General features: G+C 38.7%; 1 long non-coding RNA gene across 1 annotated transcript; it reads right to left on the bottom strand.

The window, feature by feature from the left end:
- Positions 1-3,516: 3,516 nt before the first annotated feature.
- Positions 3,517-5,625, bottom strand: LOC120590919 (uncharacterized). The gene is made up of 2 exons (XR_005649812.1): positions 4,439-5,625; positions 3,517-4,288 (listed from the first exon to the last, which is right to left on the bottom strand). It is a non-coding gene; the product is annotated as an uncharacterized LOC120590919 (long non-coding RNA).
- Positions 5,626-9,899: the final 4,274 nt, after the last annotated feature.

The raw sequence follows: 9,899 nt of genomic DNA, 5'->3' as shown, positions 1-9,899 counted from the left end.
TCTTCCTATGGTCCATCCTGGCATTGTGACCTTCTCTCCTTAAAGAAAGTCAGGCTTAAAGCCACACTTTGCTCTCTGCATTCTAAAGGTGATTGTCATCTTCTGTTAATGAAAAAGGACACCCATTGCTTGTGGTACTTGTCAGTGTACAAAACCAAGAGAAAAACCTGCATGGTCCTTCCTGGCCCCTAGGTGTGTAACATTCCAGATACTCCCATGGGACATACAGTATCAACACCTGAATAAGTCAGGCTTAAGGGAACCAACCAGTGTTGAGTAAGCACATTATTACAGCATTCTACCAAAGGACAGGGACAAACACAAATGGAGCTGGGCAGACATTCTTTGTTCCTTTCTCCTCCTGTAATGCAAATCTAATTGTCATAGAAAATCATGTAGTGACAAAGTATAAAGAAGAAAACAAAAGGGACCTTTTCTCCCACCCCGAAATAATTGATATAAATGCTTTGCAATTTTTTCATCTATTCTTTTTCAAGATTTATTATTTATATTTTTGATTCTTCTGTATATATTATTTAATTATCTAAAGGAATTTATATGTTCATCAGTCAGGAAATGTTCCAAGCTTATAAGGACTAGTTAAAAGTCAAACTTTATGTCAATATAGCATATAGATTATAGAGGGTCCTTTTGTGAAAATGTAGAATTGTCTATCTATTCCATTAGTTGCATAATGTGATACCATTATAGCTTTCTGATTTTTATGTTATTTTTTTAAGGTTTGTTGAAATACCATGTACACCTTCATTTTGAACCAATTTCCATAATTTTCTCTTTCCCAGCTCTGGATCATATATTTTAATTATCTTAATGAATTTATCTTATCTTGAAGTGTATTTAATTCAAAATTTTTCTTTTATGAAAAAAATGTTCTTATAAAATATAACCTTAATGAAATAAATAGAACACACTTGAGTAATGAATAAGCAGTAAAAGAAAAGTTGTTTGAGTTCACAATCCTAACTTCTTGGTTAAAACCTTCTTTTCTCTCAACCACAGAAAGGAGCTATTTTTTGTTGTTTTAAAATCACAGCTAAACTTAATACCAATGAAGTAGTTTTATTCCTAGCAACTAAAAAATTCAATTTCTCCAAACAAAAATTTTTCCTCTTGCTTCTTTCTCATAGGCTGACCTTGTCATCAGGTATTTCAAAGGCTTTCTAAAAATTAACCTACCGAATAAGGTGATTAATCTGTTTGACTCTGATTGAAAATTTTATAACTGAAATGAAAATGTAGAAGATAGGAACTTTGTTTTTGTTGATGAATTCAAGTGGGATAAATTAAAAAATTCAATTTTTTGGTCTGTATACTTTTTTCCAAATTAGGCTTCCCAGGCTTTCTGGTGACTTTCACAAATAACTGTTATTCTGGAAATATGCAGGTTAGTCTGGCTCCCAAACTAGTTTTCCTAAGATACCCTTAAATCAAGGGTCTTAGCTTGAGCCTAAACCAAGTTCACCCAGCATCCAGCCACATGTGAACGAGTCTGAAAATTTTGCGAAGAAGAGGTAGGGAATATGCTGTGTTCATGAGTCTCCTGAGCAAAATTTCATTCCCGGAAAGAAAGGGGGACCAATGCTAGAGAAGGAGTGACATTGTGGCTGCCCCTTCAAATTAATCCCTAACACCCAGACTAATTCCTGGTTCCTGTGTACCAGTTCTAGCAACTTTGTCAAAAAGAGGCATCATGACTTCGGGGGATTGTGGCGTTGGATCAGAGCTCCACACTCGGTATGAGGCATTGCTCCTTTAGTGGGCATTGGTGGTGCCTGCTGCTTTCGGAGTCCACGGTAGGGACAGATATCATCCTATATCTAGGACAGGAGAAGAGCACAAGCCAGAGGCCATGCCAAAGACTGGCTTGTAGAACACAGAAACAGCAGTTCTTGAAATTTTTCATACTTCTTGGGAGGAACTAAGTCTGACTGGGGCAGAGTGAGGAATAGTGTTTTGTGACAATTGTTTTGACAACATATTTGTTTTCTGGCTGCAGTGACCTAGGAAACATGAGTTTTCTTTCAACTGAGAATTTGTGCTAGAATAAAAATGAGCCCAGGTGAGTGGAAAAAGCATTTAAGGCATGGACATGTGATTATACATGCATGTTAGACACAATTTATTGTCTAATTTTTATTTAACTGTATTGGTTGTATCTCACTGATCTGCACTGTCCAGGTCTAATTGGCTATTGGGTAGGAAACGTCACATCAGGATGTTTATCAGCTGATAAAATATGATTTGTTTATTAAAACTTTATGGTATAAAGAACACTGTTAAATGCCATTGCACATATACATTGGAGGGATAGTATGTGTGGTAAGTTCCTACTTCCATTGAATGTGCCCATAACTATGTTATTCAGTTGTCTCGATTATGGGCTAAATGACTACTAGTCATTGCTAAAGGCTGTTATAAGTGCTGCCTATTATAGAAGAAGTATATCTTTCAGGCTTCCATTGAAAAGGCTATCTAGTGCTGGGTCCCCATAAGCAAGAGTTAGATGGGGATTCAGAGCCCAAGCAGCTGTAGAAGAGGTCAAAAGGACAGCTCTGGGGTTTGGGAGACATAGCTTATCAGGAAGGTATGCTAGATGTAAGCTCCCGAGGCCAGGGGCCTTCTTAGTTTTGTTCACTGCTGTGGCCCAAGCACCTAGAACAGTGGCACTCATTAAGTATTTGTTAAATGAATGAATAAATGGACATGTAATGGGAGTATCTCATGTAACTCAGGGAGGGAGCAGTGGGAACCAGCTTAAAGCGAGCTACATGAGCACAGTTCATCTTCAAAGGACCATGCAGTCTTCCCTAGGAGGCGTGGAAGATGGTTTTGGTCCAGGGTTAGCTGGACAGAAACATTTAGATCAGGACCAGAAACTCAATTGGACCTGGTCGCCTCCCTTATGCCTATAGTTGAGTTTTATTAGAATAGCTACTGTGAGAAGGAAGGGGTGCAGGCTCTGTAGTTGCATTAGTTATCTGTTGCTGAGTAACAAAGCTACCCTAAAATGTAGCCCCTTATTTTGGAATTCAGGTGCACCTTGACTAGGTGTTCTGCCTCAGACCTTCGCAAGGACACTGTTAAACAGTCGGTGGGGACTGCAGTCATCCCAAGGCCAGACCGAGGTTAGTGAGTCTGTTCTATGCTCACTCACGTGGTTGTTGTTAGACCGTAGTGTCTCACTGGCTGTTGGTAGGCCGGCGGGTCCTGGTCATGTGAACCTCTCTGTGAGGCTGCTCAAACGTGATACACTGCTTTTTCCCTGAACGTGGTGGTGGTTGGGGGGTGAGGGGCAGAGAAAAAGAGAGGGAGTTAGAAGGAGGTGAAAGAGGAAGAGGGAGAGTGAGTGCCAAAAAGAAGCCACAGTCTTTTGTTAATTAATCTCAGAAGTGCCATTCTTTCACTTCCGCCATACTCTCTTGTTCACACAAACCGACTTTGGAACAGTTTGGGAAAGAACCGTACCAGTGTGTGAATATCAGGAGGCAGGGATCCTTGGGTGCCGCCTTAGAGGCTGGCTGCATTCACAGCTGTGAGCACTGTTCTAAAGGAGTGTGTGGCCCCACAGGGGAAAGAGCGGCCTAATCTCAATCCTCAAGGACTTTATAGTCTAAGTGGGCTTTAGAAATATTTGAATAATGATTTTTTTTTTTTAAAGGTAAGGTATCTACAAGTTCAAAATGAAATCCGAAGTTCTCTCCCATAGGTTTCTGCTCTAGTATGAAGGATAGCATATGGAATATATCTGAAGCCATCCAATTTGGGGCCCAAGGTCAGAAATTTATTTCCAGTCTAGAGTTTCTAGATCAGTCTTATCTGTGCAAATTGTCAGAAGGGGCAGAAGGAGTCATCTTTTCAATTCAGCTTTTATTAGTTAATTTTCTAGGCAGGAGTAAAGGTAAGCTCTTTGGATCACTCCAAACTTCATTTTCTGGCTTGTACAATCTCTGTTTGACATAATGATTATCTTCACGGTAAAGGCTTCCCCAAACCTCTAGTTCAGTCTCTAAAAAAAGCGCTGTATTTCCGTCTAGAGAGCATTCTGTCCACACAGTCTCATCGCTTGTGCAAATAATACAAAAGACATCTGACAAGTGAGAACGTGCACCTGCGTCCTGGTGCAACTGGGGAGGCGTCTGAGCTCAAACAGGCAGGGCTTTTCCGTGGGCTGAACTCAGTAGGCTGTCCCCAGCGGGGAGTGTTTCCATCTTCTCAGGGCTTGGCGAGGTGTTGCTCTTGAGGCTACATTTCCACAAGGGAGAAAGTTCTGCAAAATAAGAGTCCCAGGATGTTCTGTTGAAGGTCCGTTTAAGCACACGCCTGGGCTCAGTCCAGGATTCAGTTCCGGCAGGCGGCCCCATCGCCCCGCCCCACCTCCTGTCCGTATGGGCAGTGTCCTATGTGCTCCCTTGCTAACCTGGCTACACCACAAGGAGTTAAAGCTGTCCCTCTGCACGGAGCCAAACAACATCGGAGCAAGGGAGACTAATTGCTTCTCTAGAACCGGCAGGGAGATCGGTACATCCAGTGTGACCTAATAGTTTTTTTCCACAGTTATTGTTCTGTTCACATGAGATCTATCCGTAGTCTTTATAATCTAAAATTTCCAAACTCTGGCAGTTGTCCGGATTTGAGTTTGAATTAATCTTTAAGCCATTTGGTTCCTTAGATCTTTGAAGCCATTAGACAATAAAAGTGCAAGTTGCTAAACTTTGGCTGTTTTGTAAAACCACACAGTAGATAATCATTACAATGGCCTTTTCCATTGCTTAGATAAGCTTTGCTGGTACGGATTAATAAGCTTGATCTCAGCATTCCGATGAGGGAGTGGTTTTATTAAACCGCCGAGTTTAACTCTGGCAACATAATTCTTCACAGTAAAGTTAGTGTAGAAAAATCTGATTCTTGTTAAAGGGGCAGTGAGATTACTTATCAAAATTTTACTCTGATCTAAATTCCAATTTACTTACTAAATAGTCTTTAATAAGCCTTATTGTAAGGACACTGTTCAAATTATAGACTCTAGTTACCGAAGCCATTTTGTCTACTCTCTGGATGCTAAGAAACTCATGATAAAGGACTGTTTTTATGTAGGTCTCTGATGAGAGAGGAAATAGTACCTTTATTTAAAAATTGGGAGGAAAAAAAAGAATCTTTTTGGTGACCATATTCTTCTACTGCTCTTCTTTGTCTCCAATAGTTCATTTTCTATGATTTTACCCAGTGGCCTGAGGTAGGGACTGCCTGTCAAAAGCCAGTCTGCTTGGTATAACTCAGTTTCCAAGGAAATCACACAAAGATTGTCTTACCTTTAACCAAAGTCACTTAGCCCTTACACAGAATGTGCCAACAGCTCTAGGCAAAGCATGACAAAAACGACTGTGCGTTTGGGAGTGTGGCTGTAAAGTATCCCCAAGAGAGGATATCTTGTTCCATGGACAGTTACCTTCACTACCTCCACCATAACTTTAAAAAATATTAATGCCTTCACAAAGGTCACTTTTTTCATCTGCTAATATTTAATAAGCACTTGTCGAATTCTACTTTGTGCTGGGTAGAGAAGCAGGTACACTTAACAACAGATGTGTAGCATCATTGTGAAGAGCTTGGGTTTAGGATACTAATTGCATGAGTTAAGTTCCTCTTTCTGACATGCTAATTGTGTAGCCTTGGGCAGATTACTTGACTTTTCTGTGCCTTTGTTTCTTCAACGATAAAATGGGGTTAGTAATATCTATCTCAAAGAGTTGAGGTGAGGATTAAATGAGTTAACATAGGTAATGCGTTTAGAACAGTGCCTGTCGTGTAGTAATGCTATATATTTTTAGTTATTATTGCTATTGTAAATGTTATTAAAAATAAATATAATCTCAATGAGCTATTTTTATTTACATCTCTACCCATCCACTCTTCGTATAGTTATTTTTGTTAAGTTTAAAGTAAAGAATTATAGCATTTTGCAAAGTGAGATTTTATTTTATAGGTGAAAATCAATCCTGGAAAGACTATATGAATGGCTTAAAGTCAAAACTTAGTTGCAATGCCAGGGATTTATATCCTGTTTATGCCTCTAATTTCTTAATTGTGGCTTAAAGGTAAGGATTGCGTAGCTTTGGGGGTCTCACCTAGGCCAGAGGACCCCAGGCTCATTCCCTCCTTACCACCACTGCTCTGTCCAAAAATCAGCATTCATCCCTTCTCCACCAAAATCAGAGGTTGAGGCTTTGAATCTTCTTTATAACAGAGTTCTGGCCACTTTCCCAGCCCCAAGCATTCTTAGAGCTAGCATTAGCCCAAGAGGGAAGAAAATACGAGTGAGTGTCTCTGTCTTTTTCTATGGGTCAGCCTTTGCAATGGTGACAGAAACCAATCCAAATTAGTGTACGCACAAAAAAAAAGAATAGAACTGAAGGAAGATGTGAGAAACGAGCCCCGAGAAGTCTCCAGAAGACTAGAACTAGTTCATATTTCATGGGAATTCTTTATGTCTCTCATCTCTCTTCATGTGGAAAGGACATGGATGGCTACCAGACTTCCAGACTCACCATCTTAAAGCTTTCTGATTGTGACACAACAGGCCCGGCTTGCACTGTGTGCCCATCACTGTCAAAGCAATTTGCTTAATATTTATCATCACTTATAATTTTATAAGAGTTTATATTGGGCACACATGGGCAGTTGTTTATAAGACATTTTACAAATTAGACCAAGGACTTAATTTGCTCATGGTCACATAGTTAATAAATAATCGAACATGAACTAGAACTGTGTTGTTTTGTCTCATCAGAAGTTCTTTCCCCATATGTTGCTAAATCAAGGCAAGCAGGGGTATTGTTTTTCAGATTACAGGCAAAAAGGCATTTGAATTCAGTGTGCTAGGAACCTAGTTCAGTGTGTGCATCAATATGTATTTGTTGAATGAATGAGTATCTTGCCCATGTCATAGAGTGAAGCCTTAACAAGGTGAGGAATAGAAATGAAAATTTGTGCAACAGTGAGGCTCCCCTGCTAGCTTCCCTTGACATTCATCTACAAGGGCTGGCACTAGTTTTTCCTTGTTTTCATTCCTGATCTGATTGCCAGATCCTTGTATTTGACTTTAAATCGATTATGACAGCACATCCTGTTTACTTGAATAAGTCCACAATTATTCTTTTTGTCTTCTGTTCTATAACACAAGGGTTACTTTTTCATACCTCACCGGATGCTTAACACATTCTTCAAATGTTTGAATTTGTTTAGTTTTTGCAAATACGTTTCGCAACTGTATTTAACAACCCAATCAAGTCATAGGATTGGGGGGTGGTGGTGAGGAGAGTGAAATTCTACAAGCTCTTTTGCCTGGCTATTAATGAAATGATTCATTCTTTATTAAGTATTACTCAAAACAATTCTTAAAGGGATCCAATTCACTAATTAAATCAGTCATGATTTCTTTACTGAGAGTTTTCGATTTCCAAAATCAGAACTTGATACAGTGAGTAAGGACTTGAGAATATACTTTTGCAAAGAACCTACTTCTATTTCAAATCTGAGAAACTGCTGACCAAATCTCAGAGAAGTTAGAACATAAACCTTATGCTGCATAATTATCAGTGAAACCAGTTTTTAAAAATGACACCTCACCACCAAATAGCCGACAATAGAAGTATTTCATAATTGGCAGCAACTAACCATTTTCAACTTTCATTGAGATAAGAGATGAGATTTAATCTGTAGGTTTCCCTTTGAAGCACCACGCTCTTTGTAGAGAAATAAATTCACTTTTCATGGATGTCAGGCACTGGCCCTGTCTATAAGCAGTGGAAATTTCCTATATGCCATCTTGTGGAGCTGTTCATTTAGTGATCAGAGAATTCACTACACATCCCCACCAGATCTATGACTGCTTACATAGGTAACTCAACGTACCACATTGCTTGTTACATAACTGTAAATGTAGACATTGAGCTATGTAAATACTGGCCTTTACCTAAAAGGAAAAATATTAGTTCTACATTTAGTCTTCTTCTTAGAGTCTCACTTCTTTCTTTTCCAGTACAAACACATTCACATCTCTTGGTGATCCTTTTGTTTTCAGGAGTCTTCTCTTGAAATCATGTTATAATATCAGATGTTTTCTCAATGTACGTGCCATATTTGGGGTGCTTTTTAGGTTCTTTCAATCTTCTTTGTCCTGTATTTTTTTCTTGTTTTTTGTTTGTTTGTTTGTTTGTTTGTTTTTTTACCTTGCATTTCTTTCCTTGTTTTTTATCAATCTTCTTTACAGGTGTCTTTTCTATAAATTCTCTAGTGCTCTCAGTTTTTATCTATTCTTCTTCACTGAGTCTCGTGGTGTCTCTAAGGAGATCTCTTTGGAATGGCAAGTGGTGATAAAGAGAGGCACTTATTCCCAATAGCACTTTAAGTTTAGATTTTGGTTTTCAGAGTCTTAGTTTTTCTGGTAGCCATTCTGATAATACTTCTATAGAAAAAAAAAACTTCTCAATTTCAGATGGTTCTCAAAACAGTTCTAAGCTCTATAAATCATGTCATTGTCCTGAAACTTCTAAGAATCAATATTTCTTCATCAGCCTAGATTTCTTTTTAGACAGAGAAGACTGCCCTCTGGTCTTTGTTGTCAAGCCCAGAGAGAACTTCTAGTGAGTTGTTTATAAGCAGAAGATCCCTATCATTGCTTGACTTTGGGACTCAAGTCGATCACGTGCTTACTTGACTGTGAGCCACTCTGGTCTTGAAGAACTCCAGGTGTGGACATTCTGTCTGTGTTCAAAACAGTCTTCTCAAAATATTACCTAAAATTGCTTGTTGTTATTTAGGCCCTATGCTTTTTGTCTGTCTTAAGTGAATTCCTCTGCAAACTTGGTATTAAGTTAAAGCCACCTTCCTTTTATTCTTTTCAAATAATCTCTTGAGCCCATTCTGCTTTATTTGTCTCTTTTGAGTCTCCAAGAATACTGGGGAGCAAGAGAGAGATAAGAGCCTAGCTTTTACAACTAAGTAAGGAGAGAAAATGAATCTGATCAGTTCTCATTGTCACTGACTGTCACATGATGTCACTGTTGTAGACTGATCCCTAGGGAGGTGGTGTTTGTTATACCTGTTCTATGGTTCCAGACTGATGGAGACCCTGCCTAGGCTATGGGGGTCCTAAGAGGGTGTCCAATACCACTCTTTCAGCACTAAGCTTGGCTCTTTCTCACACAGGTACCTCTCAGGGCATAATTAGGCCACAGGTTTCCTGGGTGGGTCTGGTCTGACATCTGTCCATTTCAGACCCAGAACTACATCTCCTCTCTCTCCTATGAGATCACAGAGTCTGATTTCTCTTATACTAAAAGAAAAAACTTGCTCAATCTCTCTTCTCAGGGACGATACCTCAGTAACTCAAAGGTATTTTATCCTCTAAGAAGGTTTCAGAGTGATTTCAAGGTATTCACAGCTATTCTTCTTTTAGTTGATCATTTAGGTGATCATTGTCTACAGTGGACAATCTCCAATGATATAAAGGTCATTTTATGGCACTTTTCTAGATAACTATATAGTTTGCTTAATTTGTTTCCAGAACTGAAATATTTTTTAAAAGCACTATTAATAATTACATCAGAACTCTTCTTAAATGAGGCAGAGTAGGATGTTTGGTTACTATAAACTTTTATTAGAGAGGAAAAGGAAATACAAATTTGGTCTATGGTGGGTATTCTGCTACAATGGAAAAACATCTATAACTTTTAAACCTCTACAGAAAAACCAGTCTTCAAGTGAAACTGTATATTATACTAATCACATAACATCCCATAACTAAATATTCTTTATTTACATAAAGAATATTTTTATCTTTATTTACATAAAGAATATTTTTATGAGCATCAACTACA

This window comes from Pteropus medius, unplaced genomic scaffold, assembly GCF_902729225.1.
Source record: "Pteropus medius unplaced genomic scaffold, Ma_sr-lr_union100, whole genome shotgun sequence".
Classification (NCBI taxonomy): Eukaryota; Metazoa; Chordata; class Mammalia; order Chiroptera; family Pteropodidae; genus Pteropus; species Pteropus medius.
The sequence above is the reverse complement of the archived record's forward strand: the minus strand, read 5'-3'. Positions and strand labels throughout refer to the sequence as shown.